This window comes from Megalopta genalis, chromosome 11, assembly GCF_051020955.1.
Source record: "Megalopta genalis isolate 19385.01 chromosome 11, iyMegGena1_principal, whole genome shotgun sequence".
Classification (NCBI taxonomy): domain Eukaryota; kingdom Metazoa; phylum Arthropoda; class Insecta; order Hymenoptera; family Halictidae; genus Megalopta; species Megalopta genalis.
The window spans coordinates 8,382,651-8,407,294 of record NC_135023.1 but is presented as its reverse complement, the minus strand read 5'-3'; the positions used below and the strand labels follow the sequence as shown (position 1 = coordinate 8,407,294).

Here is a 24,644-nt window from a genome sequence, read left to right as displayed (position 1 = left end):
GCCGACCCACGCGGAAATGATCAATCAAAGTTTTTCATGCAGCCGCGGCGTGTCGTCGCCGGACCCGGAATCTTTAATTAGTGGACTGCGGATTTTCGTGCGAAGTCATTCCGACCCACTTATTTTACAGCTTGCGGCGATTCGGGAACTCCTTTGCCCGGCGATCTACATTTATCGCCGCGTACTCGCCGCGGATAATTTTCGTTTTAATTTCAACAAAGCAAAAAAATTGTTCACACGCGAAAATCTTCGATAAGAAGATCGACAAAATTCGATCGACGATAACTCCGCGAAGAATCATCGTAGGACGAAGATTTTTCTTCGAAATCGAAGCTCGAAATCTCTGCTTTAAGACCGTGTTTCTGGATTTTATTTTCGACTCACCCTCGATATTTTGAACATTTGAACGCGAGACCATGTTTGTCGCGTCGAACGTGAATATGAAAATTGCCGAGTTCGACGAAATACAGGGAGTTTGTAAAATTTTTTTCAGACATGCCGTTTGCAGTCGAACGAAGTTCGATCTTTCCTCTTTAATTTGAAAAAAGTGGAGTATGGTTGCGATTTTTTCTCGCGAAGTTACAGCGCTTTTAAGAGCAAACGTACGGAGGCTCTGCTGTGAAAAGAGAGACTCCGCTGTGTTTCGAAAAATATGAAAATATTACTTTCGACGATCTTTCCGTACGAACCGTTGATAGAAAGTCACTCTAAATCTTGAATTATTCGCCGTGCCGGGGGCACAAAAGATCGGAATATTCTCTTTGTTGTTCCCGCGACAGCCTCGCCCCGCCGAGGGCGCGGATCTATTGTAACGGCGCAACCATTTCCACCGAAATTTCTCCTCGCGCTACTTCTGGATCCGGAGATAAGGTTATCCCGCATTCCCGTGGGATTATCCCGATGTCCTGTTCCTTATCCTCGCCCCTCGGAATAATCCACCGACACGTCGGAACGTCGCGCGTACACGGCCGCGCGCGAACGAGTCCTTCGTGGGACACTTATTGTTAGTAAGATGGCCCCTCCAGCCCCTCCTTTTCATTTCAATCGACCCCGTTCTCCCTGTCTCGATTTTAATAGGTCCGCCGGGCCGCCCGAGTTTCCGCAAACTAAAACGTTCCCCATAAACACGAAATTACGAGAAACGATAAACACCGTGCGAACCGATCATTTCTCGGCGAGCTTCGCCAACGATCGCGGCCCGAATGTGCACTGCCAGCCAAAAGTTTCGAATCGCTTGCGATTATCTACCAAGATCGAATATTCTTGTGCGATCGCAATGATCACAATTTATTCGATTAGAACAGTCTCTCGGAAGAAAAGGGAAATTTACATTTACCGCATTTCACGCGTTTGTGCCAAAATCTAAAAATCTAAACTAAAAATGTTGCTATCGTGTGTTAATTTATAAGAATAACAAGCCCGAATTTATTCAGCATTTTCGTCGCTATCGTTCGAATATAAACTCGAGCAATTTTATTCAATCTATTCGATCGTTTCTTCAAATAAAAGAATCTTCGCAATTTCAATGATTTTGACACACCGTTCACCGGCGATTTACTTCTATAAGAGTTAACTGGTGACCGGTCAATTATAGTGTTAAAATAAAAAGAACCTGGTCATTCTCACCGGCCCGGTGAGAATAGCGTTAATCGTGGATGGGTGCGCGGTAGCCGAGCGGAAAACATTCGCCGGCATCCAGACGACGATCCGCGGCGATTTCTCCGGGAAGGTAACTGAATTCGAGGGACCCTCGCTTGTCCCTTATTTTTGCCGGGTCGTTCAGGGCAATCCGTGGGAGGAGGTGTGGCGAGCGTCAAACCCTCATAGAAGTTTAAACGACTTCGAGCCTCCCTTGAACCTTCGTTCCATCAGGCGGCGTCGCGCCGTCTTGTAACAGCTCAGTTTCCAAAGTCGGGGGATGCTCGCCGATAAAAGTTACGTCGTTTAGCGAGGTTCCCAGTCGAAAGAAGTCGCCCAGGGTGGAGTCGCCTGGCCAGACAGCCGGGCCGGCATCTCGTCCCGGAGCCCACGTTGCATCTTGGCAAGAGAAATTGAGACAGATAGGTCTCCCGGTCTCTGACCTTCTCCTCCCTCTTTTATCTCTGTCTCTCGAGCTCTCTTCTCCTCTGTCTCTCTCTTTCTCTCTTTCTCTCTTTCTCTCTCTCTCTCTGTCTATTCTCGTGTCCCACGGCTCCCGTGTACACCGCGGCGACGAGATAAATTTTTATACCCCGTAGTTTCATATCCCTATGGAAGATACACGGCGCGAATGTAATGGGAAGTTATGCCGGCGAGCCGATCGATAAACGCCGGCACGAACGGAACCGCGAAGAACTATGACGGCCGAGTCTCTAATATTAAATTATTGCCGGCGGCCCGGCAGTTTCGTGTTATTGATATACGCCGACGAATGGCCGGGCTCCGCAGATAAATCGCCGGCTCGCGGGATAAAGTTCTAGCCCGGGCCCTTTGGGCGCGCGGCGAATCGAATTCGCGAAATTACCGCGTGATTTATTCCGCCGGTTATGCCCGCGCCGGCTCGATGGCCCAGCTTTGATCTCGATTCGACGGTTCGCCGGTTCCATCGCGAGCATAATGAAAGTATAGCGCGGCCCCGCGTTCACGATGATCGACGGCGGTCTCTTGCTTGCCGCGTGTAAACTGTCGATGATGCGAGGCTTCCGTTGATTAGTCGACTCGAGACCGATCTGCGAATGTTTTGGCTCGGGGAACAGTTTTTGGATTGGTTTATAGAACGAATTTTTATCAGAAGCGGTTTTAATTGATCGGTTATGGTGTTCTGTTCGAGTTTCGTTTGTTGTTTTCTAGTCTGTTTTGTTTTGGTTCAGTTTATTTGATTTCGTTGTTATGCTTTCGTTTGTTTCATTTGATTTTGTTACGATATTTTATTTGATTTTTTTAAAATTTGATTTTTTCTTGTTTTATTTTAGTTTATGTCATTTGATTTTCTTGTTCTGCTTTAGTTCGTTTCATTTGATTTTCTTGTTTTACTGTGGTTCATTTCATTTGATTTTCTTGCTTTACTTTGGTTCATTTCATTTGATTTTCTTGTTTTACTTTGGTTCATTTCATTTGATTTTCTTGTTTTACTTTGGTTCATTTTATTTGATTTTCTTGTTCTGCTTTAGTTCAATTCATCAGATGAATTCTATGCTTATTATTTTGAGAGGTCAAAATTATGAAAATCCAGAAATGTTTTGAATTGATACATCAATTAGTCTTGCTGCAAGAAATTTCTGAAGCATCCTCCGTCGGGCATCGAACAAAGAAAGATCATAATGTACGATTTCCTGACGCTGTCTTTTCAAATCATCATAACTTCGGACAGTATCACTATCGTCGCAAACGAAAATTATTTTCGTATTCTTCAAACATTGACAAACACATCCACAATCTTTTAAATTAGCGCAGCTATATTAGTCGAGCAATAAAAAACGCCTGAAGCATCCCCTGTCTGTCTTCGACGAAAAAGAAACAACGATCGTCGCGAGCGAAAGTTACGTTCATATTCGTCGAATATTGCCAAACAACTTCAGAATGTTTCAAATTGACACACACACACACATATCTACTAGCCTCATCTACTAGTCTATTAGTCCAGAACAAGTTCAGATCTCGACGCGATTGGCGTCAATCGACTCGATTCCGTTTCCATCGATCGATTCGAATGGCAAGCCACCGCAGCGCGTATCGGTGAAAAAAATTGATAACAACTGTTTACACGATGACAATCCCGGCGGCCTACGCAGTACGCCGATAGCGTTCGGGTCTCGCGCACACCACGGCACCGAAGAACGTGCGCTATTTTTCATTGAGGTCTGTCGAACAAAGCGTCGGCTTCGAGCCGAAACAATCGAACAATCGTCCCGGCCATAAAACAACAGCGCCGCTGCTCGATGAATTCTGAAAATTACTTTTCCCGAAGCCGCGCGGCGGAACGCGCAGAGAACTCGCCTATTGTGCATTCGCATTTACTTTTATCCGTAGAATTGCTTTCCGTTCGATCGCGGCGCGCAATCTATCGCGCGCGTTCGCGATTTATACGAATCCGGATGGCGCGGGGGACCGCGAATCGCGCCGGCCTCTCCAGGCGCGATGTAATTATAGCGCGGGCGGTTATTAATACGCTTTTTCGCGCAGATTAGATTACCGGCGTCCCCGGCGTAGATTTCGCCGTCGGCGGACGCTAATAAGTAGCATAAAGAATCGCGTGAGGACACGCGAGGCCGCGGAAAGCCGCGCGGCGTTGTTGCGTGAATTTATGCTAATTCGAAACGCTCCGGGCGGCGGGGGCCCCCGGTGCTTTCGGTCGATGGTGAACGACGATTTTACCGAAATATTCATCCGCCGCGGTGCCTGCGGAATGTGTGCATGTGCAGCCAGCGGCGGCGCGGTTAGGCAATATGGCTGGCAAGACTAATGAAACCGGCGGCGCGGCCCGATGAAATCGATTAAACATTCAACCGGCTCTCGGAAAGTTCCGGCAAAGATACCGAAGAAGCTGTTCGGTGCACGTGTTTAGTATCATGGGACCGGGCTAGTGCAACATAAAACGTAGAGACCGAGCACGTCGCATCCCCGCCCGGCTATACGTATACCGCGATTATGTTTTTACGCGGCCCCAGACGGGCCGGCGAACTTCCGAAAGTAGTCGGGGCGCCTAAGTAGAATCGAAATGGTCCGCCGTAATTCGGCGGGAACTACCCCGGTCGTTAATAGACCGCGGATTTTATGCATTTTATGCATTCCGCGTGAAACATTTGTAGATCGTATATACGAAACTTTAAAACACGTTACAAGAGTTTATGATCGTTATTACCTTCGATTTGTTAGCATTTATTAAACGACGGTGTCGTATAACTTACGTTTCTCGCAATTAACGCAATTTTTATTTCGCTTAACGATGATATTTTTCATTCTAAATGCAAAACTGTTTTTTTCCGAGCTAGAGTCTCTACCATTTTGTGCGATTTATGATTTTGGAAGAGAAGATGCGATTGTTCGAGCCTTGTGGCTCGTTTTTTATGGTTATCGATTGTCAACGACTATAAAAACGAGTTGCAAGGCTCGAATAATCGTATCTCCTCTTCCTAGTTTTCTCTTTCTTTTTCTCTTTCTCTTCCCCAATTGTCCATTTTTGTGCACAATATGAGCATCAGTAAGGGAGACATTACTGTAATTAGGGCATTTTATGGAAATTTGACGCGTACGACGGTTTTAAAATAATAGAAGATAGAAGAAATAGAAGAAATAGATAGAATAGATAAGAATAGATGGAATATAGATAGATATATAGAATAGATAGAATAATTCTTGAAATATAGAATAGACAGAATAATTCTTGAAATATAGAATAGACAGAATAATTCTTGAAATATAGACGATTTTTTGGTGTTATTTTTGAAAATTATTTTAGTCGTTGCGAACGAAGTAACGCGGCTCGAGAGATGGTGTCGCTAGCAGACTGCGGATTTTTATGCAAGATAAAAATTGTCTACGATAATTAGAAGATACGGGAGCTATATAAATATTGATTTCACTTTTTAATTATTTTCATAAGTATTTTTGAAACGTTTTTACTGTTTCGTACTCGATTTATATTTGTCACGAATGCATAAAATCCGCGGTTTATATTATTTGCATCGGCTTGCTACAAACCTTGCGTATAGATCGTCGTTCTGGATCTCTCCATCGAACAGAAATCGCCAATTCAGCGTTTGTTCAACGTTTGTTCGATTCGTCGGTCCTCCGTGGACTCTTCATTGCTCGGAATCTCTGCGACGTTTCTTTCGATATCGACGGACCGTCTCGACGAAACGTTCTCAATTCGACGAAAGAATTCTCTCGACGTAAATATCCCGCGCGAAACGTTTCGACGAGCTCGGGAAAGTCTGAACAGAAGCTATCGCGCGAACGTTCATCGATCCGTAGTTAAATTAAGAATTCCAAAGCTCTCGGCTGGCCGACAACCGAGACCGCTCTGTCCTACGCCGCGTTCGAAATTGCAAATCGCGCTGCAGATTTCGCCCGCAAATGAAATTACACGTAGCGTCAAACCAGCCGATGCAACATTTTGAAATGAAAACTCCGAGCGAATCCGTGCATCGGCAGCGAGTTCTGCCGGCGTTTCGGACCGAAAATCGACTTCTGCCGTGCACGCTTCCGGTCCGGTTGATCCGGCCAATTTTATTCCGGCGTGCCCCCGACACCGATCGATCCCGCATTAAATTATTCGGCTGCACTCGGCCGTGGAGCCGATAAATAATTCCGCGGATATTATTCGAATAGAAAAGCTGGTCCGGAGGCGTTCGCCGCTGCGTTCGCGAACAGCGCGGCCTCGGAAAAGATCGCGTGACCGGCCAGCGATCGCGAGCTCGGCCTCTGTTGTCATTAATATGCAATCAGTCGTTGTCGTTTCATTTTTACCGGCGCGACGGCAGAGGAGAAAAAAAATCGGCGACCGGTGTATTCGCGCGAACACTGTCCGAAATCTCCCCCTCTTTCTCTCTCTTTCCGTTGTATTCTCTATTTTGCGCGCGCGCTCTGTCTCTTTCCCTCTCTTTCTATTTTATTCTCTATTTTTCGCGCACTCTCTCTCCCTTTTTTGGTTTAATCAACGAATCCCCGGCCAGGACCCGGGGTTACACTGCGTGATTCAATCGAATTCCGGCTGGATATTTCAATAGCGGACGATTGAATTTTCGGGGGGGATGGTTCGCGATGGCGGCGCGTGTGTTAAGCTCTTAAAAAAGTGATATCGCCCGGCGTGCCAGCGATGCTGCCTCGGATAGACAGCTTTGGGGACCATGGGAACGATTAAAACAAAATTTCATCCCGCCGCCGGATCGATCCGGGTATTAACGGGAATGCTTGTCTACCGGTTGATCGCGGGCTCGCGCGCCGCGGCTGCGGAAATACTATGCGAAATAGCCGCGAAAGTGCGTGGATCAGGCGAATATTAAACGGACATCAATCGGATTTCGTGTTGCACGGAGCGTCGCGAAAGTCGCGGTGGCTTTTAAATGTTTCATAATTCAATTGTCCTCTGCTGCCCGCTTAACACTGGGCTCACGGAACCCGACAAAATGGCGGGTCATTAGGATAGATGTACCGGTTGAGGCCGGTGCAGCTTCTCTGGCCATCGGTATTATTATTCATACTTTCTTCTATTATTTACAGCTTTTTTTTCGGTCTTGAAATATTGTTCTTCAGTTGCCCGATTTTTCGAGGCTTGTTAACGCGAAACTTTCCTTTAATTTCTTAAGAGGAAGAGTCGTGTTTCGCTCGCGAACGAATTCATATTTCGATGTTTAAAAACCTTGTAAGATCAAATTCGAAACGGTGAAAATGTCTGTCGTATTATTTTGGAATTATTGAAACGATTAACTCTCGAACGGCGAACTATTTTTACAACTGCACTGTTCACGATGATTGCAACAATTTCGAGCTTTGTTCAGCAATTTTTCCAGAGATATTTTTGAAGATATTTCTTGTAGATTCATTAGCCTGTTTGTTGGTCCTAATGTGAAAGCAATTTATTTTATTTAATTGTCGAGGGTTGAGTCGAATAAGTGAACGATTCGAACACTGTGGACAACAATTGACCCAGGCACCGCTTTGCGAGTATAAAGAAAAGAGATCAACGTGTAACTAGCTCTCGTACGTCGTAACAAATGCAGACAATTTTTATCGTTGCATGAAAATCCGCCGTTCCCTCGTTATACCGGACACTTCGCATATTCTCCATTTTTTTCGCGCATAAATGGCACACGCGTTCTACATATTTATCGCGCACAAGCATTCGCGGTCCGATAATAAGCGTCGAATTAGTACAATAGAAACTATAGTTCGCAAGTAATGGTCGCATCTGGTCAAATTGGTCCGCGTGGTGCCGGGAGATTGATGATATGAATTATTCGAGGCACTTTTCTCTTCCGCAGAGACACGCTGTCCGAAACAAAATTATACTCTGAGAACAATTACGCTTCAAGCGTCGACGTTCATGCAAATTCTCGTCACTTATAGAGCAGTTCCGAGAGAGAGAGAGAAAGAGAGGGAGAGCAGAGCGTGGTCCCGTGTATCTATTCTGGAAACGCAAGTTTCGCGTAAAAATAATCAAAGCCATTTGTACGATCGCGAGATATTTCATTCTATTATGTTCCGCGCGATATGAAATATAAATAAGTCCGATTTCGGGTATTCTAGTCCCGGAGGCATTGTTTCCAGAGCAAATCTATCAAATCCGCGCGGTTGTTAATATTTCTTTGTCAGCACGAACAAAGCTGCCAGCTTTATTTCAGCGGCGCTCGTTTATTCCTTCGCAAACTCGACTCGCGAGATCTTGACAAATTTTTGTTAGAATTTATATTAGAATTTATTAGAATAGGTTTTATTAAAATTCAAGGTTGACATTTTTAATTATAGGAAGGAAACTTGCCTCTGTGTCAAATGTATGCTTGCCAAAATTAATTCATACGTTTTTCTTATGCAATCTAGTGTGAGTATAACTGCATTCAGTGGCATTATCACTGGAATTATCATCTTTGCATTATCAGTGGCATTGTTATACTTTCACAGCTAATTTGAACAATTCTTAATTATCACAATTTCAAAGATAATAGATTCACGCTGCTTGGCTTCCGAGTTCGATGAAATCATGAATCTGTACACGAACGTCACCTTTCGTAAATCATTTCATAAAATTCTCAATTTCTAAATCAGCAAGAATTCCTGTCAGTGCGAATTTTCTAGCGTTACACATTTCCAAACGGAATTTTACAACGGAACGAAGGATCGTTTCGACGTTGAAAAGCGACGTTCCGGAGAACCGGAACTCGTTTCGCGAACCCGCGATTTCTAATCGAAGTTCCATTCGGCGTGCGAACGGAGCAAAAATACAAGATGGCTCCGAGATTCGGCTCGGACGTAAACGGATGAAAGAACGATATCTGGTGGCGACGGGTCGACGTCGGGTGCCAGACGGCATATCGTCGGGTTCGCAAGATCCCCGGATGACGTTTCGGTTCACGCAATATCCGTCATTTGAACCGGCAGCGGCGCTCGGGGCCGGGTCGCAAAACAAATCTTCCCTCTCGAAACGAGCGACGCGACGGCTGTGTTGCTTTCGGGGCCACCTGGTAATTACGTCTCAACACCTGACAGTTATTACGGCCCTGTCCCGACGCCGTGCCACGGCACCACCTCCTGCCAGCCCGTTGCCGTATTAACGAGCCACATTAACCATCGAATGAACCGCGAGAGCCCCGACTTGATAATTAGTCGAGCGTCGAGTTTTCTCCCGCGTTTTCAAAGATGAATTAGGCGAGACGTCGACCGTCGACCGAACCGAAATTCGGAGGTCCCCCATTATTGCTCGATGAACTATGTTCTTAACGAAGTCGCTGGCTGCGTCGGCTGCGAGACTTTCTGTGCGATCAATAATTACGAACGACGCGTAAAGAACGTGCTGCTCGCTTCAGATTCTTCAACCCTTGTGCGAAATTTGTGCGGCGTCGCGCGTACGCAAGTGGATTGATTTGACCCAGTGTTACTTTTATCGCTGTTTATTTCGCATGCTTTAGACTTTCTTTGCGGAACGTACAGATTGTTTGCGTCTGTTGCAAAAAAGTATGAATAGTAAAATAGTGAAATAGTAAAATAGTAAAATAGTAAAATAGTAAAATAGTAAAATAGTAAAATAGTAAAATAGTAAAATAGTAAAATAGTAAAATAATAAAATAGCAAAATAGCAAAATAGCAAAATAGTACAATAGTACAATAGTAAAATAGCAAAATAGCAAAATAGCAAAATAGCAAAACAGCAAAATAGTAAAGTAGCAAAGTTGCAAAGTTGCAAAGTAGCAAAATAGCAAGATAGCAAGATAACAAGATAACAAGATAGCAAGATAACAAGATAGCAAGATAGCAAGATATCAACATAACAAAGTAGCAAAGCAGCAAAGTAGCAAAATAGCAAAATAGCAAAATAGCAAAATACCAAAATACCAAAATAGTAAAATAGCAAAATACTAAAATAGTAAAATTCCTTCCTTAACAATTTTAGTAGATCGAAAGCAATATATTCACATTATCGAATGTTCTTAATCTTCGTTCGACATTGCAAATACTCATTTTTGCCACACGTATAAAATCCGCAGGCCAATCGTCGTGTTTATTGATTTTGAATGATCAAATGTTAATATTGAACCACCACGGCGCGCCGCCGTAAAAGAGACGGTGGAGCTGCAAAGTGGGTGTAATTAATTTATTCAGACCGGGAGAATAATGAGGATGCATGGTTGAACTTCCTTCGGAAGGAGAGCAGACGACGATCGATCGTTTCTGGTTCGCACGGTTGCCTTTCTGGTTAGATATTTGAATTTTTTAAAATCTCCGAACTTGTTGAATTTATTTACCCTAAAGTCGAGTCTTCGCAGTGTCGGAAACTAGCTAAAAATAGTTATCGCGAACTAACTGTTAACCATAATTAATCTGCAAAAGTCTCCTTTGTCCTTCTACGTTTTACTTTCACCCTTCGTATTTTGCTTTTCTTTCAATTTTCTTCTTTTCGCTTCCAATTTTTTTGCCTTCATTTCTTCTGCTGCCTTTTGTTTTCTCCTTTCTGCTATTAATTTCATTTGCATCGCACTCTCGTTTTCACTGATTATATCCACTAGCAACAATAATAGTTCGAAGTATCGTTGATCGCTAGGAATCATAGCCAACTTGAGAGAATAAAAAATACGAGTAATAATATCGATGTCCAGAAAAAAGGTGCACCGTCCGCAATCCACGTTCCACCTACGCTTTTCCTTAATTTCGTACAGTTCAATTACCGGGGCTCACATTCGAGCCCCGAATTCGGCCGAAAACTCCTTCGAAAATTCATCGGGCCGTGTTAAAAAACGGCGAACAGAAATCGCATCAGCGTCCCCACGTACACAATCCCGACGAGCATTGTCAAAATCATTCCGAAATCCGGTTCCATTAAATCCTTATTAATTTTAAACAAGCCCCCATCGGCGGCGTAACGCGAGAACGCGCGCACAGATATGAATAAATAAATATTAACCAACAACGATCCGCACGCGCCGCCGCCATATTTCTTAGTTTTGAAATTCCCTTGTTCGCCGCCCGTGTACACCGGATCCCCAATTAGTTTCTCCATTACCATTGCTGTCCATTGTTCCCGGTTAACAGCGCATCTGGGAGCAAACACGCATTTGCGCCCGGCTCCTCCGGTTACCATTATCAGGCCGCGATAATGCGAGTCGACAATAACCAACCATTGTCAATTGTTCGCTTTTTGGAAAAAATCGCGACAGCTTAAGCTGCCTTTTTGTTGGATCTTGTTACCGCAGGACCGAAAACTTTTGCGAGGACGCGTTCATACTTGAAACGCGGTGTCCATTTTGAGGCAACGCGATTTAAGAAATGTTTATCTAACGAACAATATATAATATAATATAATATAATATAATATAATATAATATAATATAATATAATATAATATAATATAATATAATATAATATAATATAATATAATATAATATAATATAATATAATATAATATAATATAATATAATATAATATAATATATAATATATAATATAATATAATATAATATAATATATAATATATAAAAGAACAAATACAGCGACAGCATAAGGCAGATGTTTTACTTCGTATCAAAAATTAAAATAAAGACAGAAATATTCGTGACAATTGTAGAAAATATATTCTCGACACGCTTGTAGCAAAAAGGAATGTAAAACTTGATCTGCTTAATGCAATGATGCATAAATAAATTTTTCTTCTTCTATGCATTTTTACATACGTCTCCGTAATAATTATATTTACGCGCACGTAAAAAGTAAAATTGCATATATTATTTCATAATGAACGGAGAAATAGACCTAAGGGTTGAAATCGAGGGTTAAAAGGGCACTTGTCTGGGTTAGCCAATTATCCAATCGAGTCTGTACAACGGTTTCAAGTATTTCTGCTCGAGAAAAATCCACGAGATGCCTGAAACAGCAGCGATAACGTGTGCGAAACGTCGATGCAAAAGAGTCTCCTGATTTCTGTCGAAAAAAGAAATCCCAGGGGATGCCCGAGGAGTCGGGATAATAGCCCCTCGAAATTCAAATCGGCCGAGAAGAGGGTTCCCTGCGCAGGGTGTAGCTGGGCTAACCGGTGTTTTCCCATGGTTTCAGAGTTCTTGGCATGCGTAGGCCGGTGGAGGAACCAGGGGGTGAGCAGAACAGGACCGAGGAGCATGGCGTAGCGCTCGTTTCGGGGGTGGCTCGCAGATCAAAGGACGCGAAAGAGGGTCTGGCCGCTCTCGAGCGATTCGAGGGCCGGTGAGCATCGCGACGGGGCAAGCAACCCCGTTGCCTCGGCCAACGTCTAACAACCCTCCCGTCTGTCACCGTCGACGAACAACAGAACAGGTAGATCGACCAACCATCCCTCTCTATCTTCACGGTATTCCATCCGTAACTCTCGAAAATGTTTTTACGATATAACTGCGAAAATTCTCGTGCTTGATAGCCGATTATCCAATATTTTTATTTATTGTGCTAACGCGTTTTCACTTTCTTTAATATTAACACTTTAATGACCGCTCACGCACGCGTGCGATGCTTTCATAATTATGTAGGTGCTTTCTTTAATAATTATCACACAAAGGAAAAATATTAAATTTGTTGTATTAAATGTGTTTTTATAAATATGTTGAATCATTTTATGAATTTACGTAAATATTGCCACCCCCTGGCGACGTTTGACTGCGTAGACCGTAAAGCGGTCATTAAAGCGTTAATGTAAATTTTTGTTGATAAACATGTACGCCAATATAAAGTTCATACGAAGCCGATTACTGTGGGGTGACCAGTTGCTGTGTCTTTTTCCATTTACCGAATAAGACGAGTGAAATTGTTTTGTTAAAAAGTAAACAAAATACAAGAAGAATGAGAAGATTGAATGTGTCTTATTCGATGAATATAAAGTTAATTATACCAAAAAACAAATGAAGGGCGCAGCAATTGGTCACTCCACGGTGACTCTACTACCCTATGTTTGAGACATTCACCACCGCATTAGTTTCGTTCCGACGATCATCGCACGAGTAATTATAATCGACCGCGGATCTTTGTGCATAATTAAAATTGTTTTCGTCGATTGCAAGAAGCAGAAGTCGCACAGTTATCAAGAAAATACTTCATCCATCTTTTAGCCAGGTCCCCTTTCTCTCGCCCTTTTTCTCGCTGGACGCACCAACCCCTGGTGGACACGCTGGATCAGCACGGGGATGATACCGGTGCGAGGATAATTGGGGTTGTTAACGGGAGTTATTTGGTCCGGGATTGCGGACCGTCGCGATTCGGCTGGATTGTCGTCGGTGATCCCTTTTGTACGGGATTAATGCGCGGGGGGTGAAATTGCGAGGACGAGTGTCACGGTTTAGTAGGGGGGTAAGAATTCCGGGGACGCGGAGCTGGGAATATGAAAAGGAGAATGAGTCTTTGAGGTGACTCTGGGAGCTTGAGTATTTTGGGAGTCTTCAGCTGGGAGTAGGCTCGAGAGGCTGAGGGTCTTAGTTTCGGTGACTTGGGACCCGGTGGTCGAGAAGTTCTGGAGTCTGGAAGTCTGGGGCTTGGGAGTCGAGGAGTGTAGGGTGCGAGAGTCTCGGGATCTGAGAATTTGGACTAGAAACGTGGAGGTCCACGCGTCTAGAAATCTAGAAGCCTTGGAAGTTCGGTCATCTAGAAATCTACAGGGTGTTCCATAATTATGTTAACAACACCTGGAAAGGTCATCTGAACTGACTAAAATATGGAACATAATTATAGGATATATAGGACATATGGGACACCCTGTAGAAGCCCAGAAATTTGGAAATTTAGATGTCTATAAATCTAGAGGCCTTGAAGTATCGAAGTCCGGTCATCTAGAAATCTACAGGATGTTCCATAATTATGTTAACAATACCTGGAAAGGGGTGATTCCTGAGGTCATCTGAATTGACCTAAATATGGGACATAATTATGGGATATATGGGACATATGGGATACCCTGTAGAAGCCCAGAAATTTGGAAGTTCAGATGTCTAGAAATCTAGGAGCCTGGAAGGTCGGAGGGCACAGGGTTCAAGGACCAAAGTGCATACTCGAAGGTCTGAGATTTGATAGAACAAAGAATTTATATGCCCCGAGATCCGAGACTTTGGATATTCAAAAGTTCAGGACTCTAGAAGCCCAGAACTCTAGAGGTTCAAGAGTCTAGCAGTTTAAGAACCCCGGGCATTAAGAGTTTAGGCAACTCGGAGCCCGGAAAACTAAACGTTAAGAACCTGGGAGCCCAGAACTCTAAAAATCTATAAAACGCAATTATCTCGTAAGCTGGGCTTTGGAGAATTTCGGTGTCCCAGATGTTACGTATAAATAAAGAAGTATAGTAAATTCTGTCCAATTTTCGTTCAGCTTATAAACGAAAATGAACAATTTGGGAAGTGGAGACACGATTATTCGAGATGTATTATAATTGTTGATGATCGGCAACTATAAAAATGAGCTGCGAGGCTCGAATAATCGTATCTCCTCTTCCGAAATTGTGCATTTTTGTGAACAATGTCAGTGTCAATTAGGGAGAGAATTTACTGTATACTATAGAAATATTATAGAAGAGAATTCACACAGATATACCAGAAATAAAAATTCTAGAAATTCGCTAAGGAGAGAATAAACACAGATCTACCAGAAATAAAAATTCTAGAAATTCGCGAAGAAGAGAATTAACACAGATTTATCAGAAATAAAAATTCTAGAAATTCGCGAAGAAGAGAATAAACACAGATCTACCAGAAATAAAAATTCTAGAAATTCGCGAAGAATACAATTAACACAGCTCTTGCATAAATAAAAATTCTAGAAACTCGCGCGAAGAAGAGAATTCACAAAGGTCCGCCGTAAATAAAAAATCCGCGTATCCGCGATCGAAATCCGAAATATATATAAATGTGGTTCGATGCACGATCAGGAATTAAAGCCACACTCGATTAATGCAAATAGAGGCTTAAAACAGGCGTGCAAAAAAAAAGTCGTGCGTCGAGATACGGCGACGAGATAGATAGTCATCGATTGTCAGCGACTATAAAAACGAGCTATCAGACTCGAACGGTCGTATCTCCTCTTCCGAAATTGTCCACTTTTGTGCGCAATCCGAGCGTCAATTAGGAAGAATTTACCGTATCCGCAATCCGCGGCTGAATTTATTCCGTTTCCGTGAACGTATCCTGGAATTCCGTTGAACAGAGCGCGGACGCTCGTGTTTCCTAAGGATTTGAAGAATTCGCGGGTTCCGTGGCCCCATGGCGAAGGCATGCCCTCAAGTACAGGCTCCGCGGTTTCGAGAGTGAATTTCGTGGTTTAGCATGCCGACCTGACATACCGCCATAGAACGTTCGGCGACGCGGAGACCGCAATTGCGGCCGTGTCGTCCTAACACCTTCAGCAAAACCCGTGTTATGTATGCGGTAATAAGGGAACTAATGTCGCCCGGCAAAAATATCGCCGGATACGCCGTGCTCGTAGTTAGTCGCGTTCGGGGCCGTAATTAACTCGAGAAATCCGACAGCTTAACGTCTCGGATACTCGATGCCCCGCGGCGGTCCCAGCTAGTGTCAAATGAACGCATTCCTTCGGATAGTGTCAAAATGGATGCGGAACGCTGAAGGCGAATTTAGGCTTTGCGCGTTCCACGTAAATCCCGGCTGATTTATCCGCGGCGGAAAGCTAATGTTATCTAGTAATAGGATATAATATCTTAATATTTCAATATTTTAATAGTATAATACTTTAGTATATTATTTTTTTAATAATATTTCAATACTATTATATATAGTAGCATAATACTTTAGTATATTATTTTTTTAATAATAATATTTTAATAGTATAATGCTTTAGTATATTATTTTTTTAATAATAACATATTAATATTATAATGCTTTAGTATATTATTTTTTTAATAATAATACTTCAATAGTATATAATATTTTAATTTTCTTGTTTATATCTTATTAGTATATAATATTATTTAATATTTTTATCATTTGTCTAAATATTCTTTTTATCCGACGAATTGAACATTATAAATTCCCCTGAAATTACAGATATTTTTATTAAATTAAACTGCGAATATTTCTGCATTTATGACATGCGCAGATCATTAAAATTCTATATTAATAACCAGTTAAAAAATTAAGCGTTATTCAAAGCTCTCGACGTATAAAGAATTACGCAAGGTATTGTTAATCGCGCGAGTTGCCGGCGGTTGGAAACTGCGATCGATGCCGGCGTGCTATCGGAAAAGAAGTTTCGAAGAGCGAGGCAACAAATTGTTTGATTCTTGGAAAATGTCATTTCTCAAGTCCGATGCGAATTTGTCATAGCACTTAAAGAAAGAAAGTAAAAGCGAAACCGCTACGCCGCGTGAAATTCGCAGTTCACGAATTGGCCGCAGATACAAATACGATATTCCCGCAGAAAATATTCCGCGAGACATACTCGAAAATTTTTAATCTGTTCGACGTCGCGGTATCAATAATTGCGGGATTTAAAATGTGGAGAATGTCCGTCTGGATGATAGATCAAGGAGCGCAACGGCCGGCTGGCAGGCAACCACGATGCAGCTGCAGCCTTCGTACGGGCAATATTAAATGAAACGTTCGGTAATAGGGGCATTAATATGATAATTGACGGGTTATGTAAATGGCGGCGGCTCGGTCGCCGGTATAAAAATGGCGGGGTGGTTGCGGGTGGAAGAAAGGAAACCGGTGGGCACGGCTCGTGGAGATCGTTACGAAGTCGCTAATTCTCGAGTGCGGATTTCATTAAAGCAGCTCGTTTAAAATGTAATGCCCCTCGAGATCCTTGTATTACGACCGCGGAAACCACTTCTCCCCAGAAATCCGTCGGTCAATCCTCGAAACACGGTGCTCTCGTTGAAGAATTCTCGTTCAAGCCGGCGGCTTGTATACGTTTTTACTCGTAATCCTGCGCGTAAAGTGCCGCCAGGCCCGAACGAACCATCGAATCCGGCTCGAATCAAGCGAATCTCGAGACTTTCGTGTTCTCTGGACGAGGAACGCAGCGCGCAAGCTTGCCCAGCCTCGCGCGATTAGAATTTCGTCAGTGGAAAGTGCGATCGATCAGTTTTTTGGAGCGAAAACGCGTCTTCTGATTTCAGCGAATCGTTGATCAGCGGGGAATGTGATTAAATAAAATTTCTAGGTCTGCGACGAAGTGAAACGGTGAATGTTTTGGAAAAGTTAATGCTCTTTAACAAATGCTTATTTTTCTTAGGGTCGTTAGATTGTATAGTATTAATCAGTTAGCTGTGTCAGACGAGTCGGTGATTTTAGATTTAATTGATAAACTGCGGAGGAATTTCGGGCGTAAATTAAAATGTTGCCGTTTGCAAGAAATAGAAATTGAACGAACGTGTACGTTTCCTTCAAATGTCTGACTGTGTTTAATTAGACAAGTGGAACACGACTGTTTTGGATCGGACAAGTGGAACACGACTGTTTTGGATCGGACAAGTGGTACGCGACTGTTTCGGATCAGACAAGTGGTACGAGACTGTTTTGGATCAGACAAGTGGTACGCGACTGTTTCGGATCAGACAAGTGGTATGCGACTGTTTCGGATCAGACAAGTGGAACGCGATTGTTTCGGATCAGACAACCGACACCGACAAGTAGCACACGACTGTTTTAAATCCGATAAGTGATACAAGACTGTCTTTAAGCAGTTAATAGTGTTTGACGAGTATATTCGTAAAAAGTAGCGACCATATAAATTGTAATTTTAGCAAAAGCAAAAACATATGTAAAATTTCAAGACGCTTAGAATATTTCGGGGCCAATCCTACACGAAGCTGTTTACATTGAACGAGCGAATATAATATTAGCAATAAAATTGTTCAGCCGCAGCTGACCGATTAAAAGACGCCAAATAATAATAAATCATTTGCTCATTTGATCCTGAGCTCGGCGGCGCAACAATCGCGCGCTGGTTATCCTTAACGAACAGACTGTTTGCGAAAGTAAGTTCCGATCTGCACTGTACTGAATGTCGAAGATTCGCGCGAGTTGCAAACGCGCGAAGATCCACAGGTCTCCGAGCGGAGTTTCCGGCGAATTTCGGACGTGTTCGAAACACGTTCCCCGCACCGACTTGCCGGTTGTTCGATGAGAACCGGAGCGGTACGATTCGCGTTAAACTAATGTTCATATATTCGCGACGCGGCTCCGCAGCTTGTCTTCGGCTGTTCCTCGAAGCAGCTCGACCGAAATTCGATTCGATCGTATGGGACCCGGGCGCGTTATGCGTGCATTCGACGAACGGAACGGTCGATTCATTTGCATTCATAATGGCCGCGGTCCCTGTTACGCCCCGGAGACCGATAAACATTACATAATAAATAGACAGCAACATAATGGCCGGCTCTGTAATTGCTCGTTACATATGACTAATTTCGCCTCGAGGATATAAGATCGCCGGGCCGGGTTGTTAATTAAATTTTGTTCCCGCCGCGGCCCGGTCTACGCCGAATCGCGAACCGACGGGCATTCGTTAATTAGAAACGCGTGTCGAACCTTATGCAACAGACGAGCACGCGTGCAAATGAATTCTCGGCAATCCGAGCGCGTTCGAAATTGTTCGGATAATTGCGTTTAAGTCTACTTCCCTTCTAATCAGTCTATTCGGAATTTAATCTGTACACCGTTTATGCAGAATTCATACGGAATTTCTACAGAATTTATGCAGAATCCATGCACCATCTGTGCACAATTTATGTGCAATCTGTATGCGGTTAAATCCACGAAAAAGAAGCGAATTCGTCGCGATTAGGCACGATAGAATATAAATTAATGATTAGAAAATTAGTTACAGCGCTTCGAATTTGCACAGTTTCATTTCAAGCACCACTACAACGCTTTTTACACTTAGTATAATATGCGACAATTGTTGTCTCCTACGTATTTTTCTTTTTTTCAAGAAAATGAGATTCGAAGCATTTTTCGTCGCGTTCTTCTATCGCGAGATTTTTCAAGAAGCAGGTGTTTTTTTTTACCGTGTTTATGCTAAAACGTTCGATGCTCGAAGGATGATGTTAAATAATGCGCGATTTTACGGAACGATTCTTCTCGTATCCCTGTCCCCGGAAATTCTCGAAACGCTCGCGCGGCTTGTTTGATATTTCAAGGCGCGACGTTCGTCGATAAAAACCGCCAACAGCGCGCTTTTCTTCCCCTATTATCTTAATTTATGCGACGCGGTGGCAACGCTCGAGACTATTAGAATCACACCTGGCGCCGCGCGCCATTGTTTGTCCGAAAAGTCTACCGTGTTATTCTAAAAGCTCCGACAACAGCTATATCGACACCGTCGATTCGCCGTGCACTTAGAAGAATATATCGGCGAATTACCGAGGCCCTGGGAACGATTAAAATGTTGCGCCGTAAAACGGCTCGCGACGAAACGCCGGCGCAAACTTTATTATCCGAAAATTTCCCACGAAAATCTAATCTTCCGTGAATTTCACTTCAAAGAGGGATCTCCTCCGGAGAGAATTCCCTCGTCCGCTGCCGTGTACCGGGTACGCGCGACTTTCGAGGAACAAGCCTCGCAATCGCGAAAAATCGCGAAACACAAGATTAACTTTTTAACCGGGGGAATTAACTTTCGTTCAACTCGTTCCGCGACCGGGACAAATTTTTCGTCCGCAGCGAAAAAGTTACGTTATTATCACGCACAAAAGTAACGAGAAACGTTGCTGTTCGCTCGTCGATTACCGTCTATTTCTCTGAAATATTTTATAACAGGCATGGAAAAAACGCGCAAATTGTATATTTCCGAAGTCGTAAAATTTAGTTGAATACACGCGCGAACATCGAATGAATTGCTCGAACAAAATTTGATCCGAATAACATCTCAAATAAATCGTTCAAAAAGAAGATTCCATTCGTACAACACAAATGAAACGAAAGTGCTTCGAATGAAAGGCAGCGTTCGTTGTTCGACGCCGTGTAAAATATGCCGAGCACTATATCCGGTTAACGGATTAAACGCAACGGAATTCTATTTCCAATTAACGCGAGTGCTTCGGCCAAATATCCCGGAAGCATCGCGACGCCCAAAATCAATATAAAAGATTCCCCGAAACTTGCCAGTTTAGCTTGTAATTAATGAACCGTCGCCGTCGAGCATTACTGTAAATCATTGCCGCGGGCGGGGCACAATAAAATCGCCATTTAATTATCGACTCCTCCGAGAAGATAAATCTCTCTTCTCACGAGCCGAATCTCTTTCGCCGAACGATCTCCGTAATTACGATCGTATTCGCGCAGATTGTTTTCTCGTCGCAGCTCTCGTCTGTCTCTCTTGTGTTATCGTCGCCGGAGATACCTCGGCGCGTGTTACATCGACGAGGAATTTCGCGCGGCGACAGCTTTGCCGGCATTAATCGCGGAGGCAAATGTATACGGCATTTTAAGCTTATCAACAGGATTTAGTTACTCGGCCGGATGCGCCGCGGGGAGCTTCGGCTTTTTCTCTTTTCTTTCTTTTTTCGCAAACGAGTTACAATCCACGTTAATTACGGGGCAAAGGAGAGAGCGGCTCTCGCCTGGAAGTCAAAGCCATTTTGATCGCAGGGCCGGGGAACGGAGGCAGAATTAACCCTCGAGGGGATTACACGTTCATCGCGCTAATATTTATCGACTTTTTCAAGTCCGTTAATGAATGAAAGGTCCGGCGAATTACGTCGCCGGCGTAACTCGAGACGGGGCCGACAGAGAAACGTAGAAAAAGAGGAAGAGAGGGAGAAAGAGAAAGAGAGAGATAGAGAAAGAGAGAGAGGATCTTCTTCCATTGTGATAAGTCCGTGGTCCAACGAAAATAACGACGAGCACCCGAGAATTCGACGAATTTATTCTTGGCTGGTTCGCCGGCCCCTTTCTCTCTCCCTATATACATATATATATATATATATATATATATATATATATATATATATATACGAACGTATAATCTTTTAATCCTATAAAAGTATGAAATTTATTCATTAATTCTGCCGAGAGAATTTTTCTGGGCAAATTTCCTGTCCCACTTGCGCGATCCCCGGGCAACGATAACGAGTGCCTTCAATTAACTTAATATACGAAACACGCTCGACGTTATTCCGCCCTCCCCCCTTCGCCCCTGAACACACGGCGAACAATGATTTAATCGGTTGTTGTTCCAAAGATGAAAATAAACGGACCCTCGACTCCTCTGCCTCGTCGTAATCCCGTCGATAATTCGCTCGGCCGTGACGGTTGCCGCACGCTTCTTCGATAATAGAGGTTTTTAGCGAATTAAAAGGGTTCGATGGATCGGTATCCGGGCCCCGGCCTTTTCTTCGCCGACGGGAACACCGATAGAGCTCGTTAAATCGGCCGCGCCGGCTTATTTTTATCTTGCCCGTTGTCTTTTCCCGTACGACCGTGCGTAATCGCGTTTTATAATCGCGCAATCGACGCAATCCGTTTCGCGAGATCGATATCATGTTTTACGTAACGAAATTATCGAGCGCGCGAAATTTTATTACGATTTGTACGCGGAACGCCGAGAGCATTCAAGAATCAGCCGGCGAAATTCATTTCGGATTTGATATTTCAGTTTACCACTGTTAAATTGCTTTCGAGTCGAGGACGTTTCGATTGGTATTCCATTCTGCGATCGTCCTCGAGTAAGTTTCACCGATCTCTGGCCAGGTTTAGGAGCCAATTTATGTTACAAAATATCCGAGAACAATGATTCCATTGGCATTTATTAGAACGCGGGAGGATCCAAGAAGCGATCGCTGTAATTACTTTTAAATTTGCAGTCGCTGTTCGCTCGGATCAATTAATCCGAAGTCGCAGTTACATTTTTAAAGCTGCAATCTGGCTTTTTATCGAATGCATTCGCCAGATATCAGAATTTTAGGAGAATATAGAATAATTATAAAAAAGCCTGTGCTTTAAAGTATGCTTTAAAATTTGGTCACTGATAAATTGCTCTCCTCAATTGAAAGACGTCCTAACGTGAATATATATATATACATATATATTTGTCGGTCTCGTCACAGGCGCGATTTCATTAATGTGCTCGCTGGATAAAACCGGCCGATCCGTCGCCAGGACGAATGGGAAACGGGAACGAACGAATTAATCTCTTATGATGCACACCCTTCGCGTTAATGCCAGCCGACATTCCGCAGCTACTCGAAGAATATAAGGGCGCCGGCGGGGCCCGAGGGGGGAACGGGGCGAGTACGCAAACGAGTGACAATAAGTACTGCGGTTTGAGTTGTCAGCGGGGGTTGAATGCGATGACTAATTGCGGAAACAGCCATTAGTCGGTTTCGTGGCTAGAAAATTCGTTGCCGGGCGGGTTCTCGTAATTTCCTTGAATTCGGTGGGAACCGCGCGGTAAAATACGTTGCGAATCATAGGTTTCCTCGTTCATTTGCGCCGACGTTTAAACAATAATTTCCTCGTAACATCGATACGCCTTTAAAATAGAAATTTGCTTGCAAGATTTTGAGATTCGAACCTCGAAGCTGACGCGAATCTTAGTTCTTCGACTAGTTCGAGTTTGTTCGACTTGCAGAATTTTGTAACAATATTATTTAACATTGTCCGTCAATTTTTTAGAGCATATCTTTTGTAAGGCGTCGGATACCGTTGTTTTTTCTGTGTTAGACGTCAGCGATAAGCGTGTCACGCTGCGAATGAAGTAATGTCTCCCTAATTGACGCTCGGATTGTCTACAAAAATGGACAATTTAGGTAGAGAAGATACAATTATTCGATCCTTGTGGTTCATTTGTTGTAGTTACGAACGGTCAACAGATATAGAAACGAGCTACAAGGCTCGAACAATCGTATCTTCTCTTCCCAAATTGTCCATTTTTGTGCAGAATCTGAGAGTCAGTAAGGGAGACATTACTGTAGAGGGCGAATTTTTAAATACAGCAATGTCTCCCTAACTGACGCTCTGATTGCGCACAAAAATGGACAATCTGGGAAGAGCAGATACGATTGTTCGAGCCTTGTGACTTGTTTTTTTATGGTTATCGATTGTCAACAACTATAAAAACGAGCTGCAATGCTCTAGCAATCGCATCTCCTCTTCCCAAATCGTCCATTTTCTGTGCACAATCTGTGCGTCAATTAGGGAGACATTACTGTAAAACGTCGATCAGAAAGGTTCGCGAAAGTATTATAGTTCGAACGTTGTTTCATCCGCGACGAATCGAACGTAGAACAACGTATATCTCGGTTGATTTTACGCCAATGCTGATATTACGAATTTCTTCGGACACGCGTTCGCTCGTCGAATACGATCACGATAATTAGAGTTTATCAGTGTACAGAATTTACAACACGGCCGGGATTAATACCGTAATGTTATCGGCTGCATTTAATTTCGTTTGCTGTTTAGTGTAAATCGAATCGGGCTCGTTACAATGGAGATGAATATTTACCCCGTGTCAATCTGCAGAAGATCAATTTCGTTAATGATTAATGAGCTTCCGTTCGATCTCGCGCGGCCGTTTAACGGCGAATAAAATTTATGCGATCCGATAGGGGTTATTTAACCTCTCGCTTATTATAAGGAGCGTCTCTGAACACGTGCTGGATGTTTTCCTATCAGAGGCAATAAATCAACGGGCATTGATACAGCGCCGCGAAACTCGAATTCAAAGATTTCGTTCGAGCAAGAATTTATGCGTACAGGAATTCGCAGGGAATTAATTCGAATAAAAATGATAACGCGTCTTTTCCTAGTTTATCGATTTAATAGCTTTCGCATTACTTTCTCGAATTATTCGAACAATTAATTATATTTTCTTATCGAAGAGAAATCTTTCATACTTACGTGGAAAATTCATTTACGAAATTAATTTCCACATGTTTGAATATCTCGTAAAAGATGCTACGAAAACACAGATTTTCAGAAGCTTATCTTACAAACTACTGACAGCTGATGTCCCCAGGCTTGCCCCCTCCCTCCTCTTCTGCCTTGAACCTTGAAACAACGCTCTAAAATAATTGAAGCCGCAGAAAGCGAATTCCCGGACCATTGTGCGCCGGGCGAGGGAGGGGAGAGGGAATCAATTTCCCGGCTCGTGCAATTAACCATCGGATGCGAATTTTACGGCCGGCTCTGCGGATAGCAACCGGCAGAAATCGAGATTTTTCGCTATGTTTCGGCGGATACAATATCGGCGGAGGGGAAACACGAGGAAAAGGTCGGGGAGAGGGTGAGAGAGAATGAGAGAGACAGGGAAACCGAGAGAAAGAGGGAAATAGGGAGAGACAGAGAATGAGAGAAAGAGAGAGAAACAGAGAAAAAAGAGAGAGAGATAGAGAGAGAAAGAAAGAGAAAAATAGAGAAAGAGAGGGAGAGAGAGAGAGAGACAGGGAAACCGAGAGAAAGGGGGAAATAGGGAGAGACAGAGAATGAGAGAAAGAGAGAAAAAAGAGAGAGAGATAGAGAGAAAGAAAGAGAAAAATAGAGAAAGAGA

At 43.3% G+C, this 24,644-nt stretch overlaps 1 protein-coding gene across 3 annotated transcripts in view; it reads left to right on the top strand.

Moving 5' to 3' along the window:
* The window catches only part of rho-5 (rhomboid-5), a 397,572-nt gene that overhangs the window by 32,605 nt on the left and 340,323 nt on the right, over nucleotides 1–24,644 (top strand). For all 3 annotated transcript variants that reach the window (XM_076525363.1, XM_076525362.1, XM_033480043.2), the window contains exon 2: nucleotides 12,237–12,473. The gene's annotated coding sequence lies outside the window, so the exon portion shown is untranslated. The remainder of the gene's footprint in view (nucleotides 1–12,236; nucleotides 12,474–24,644) is intronic.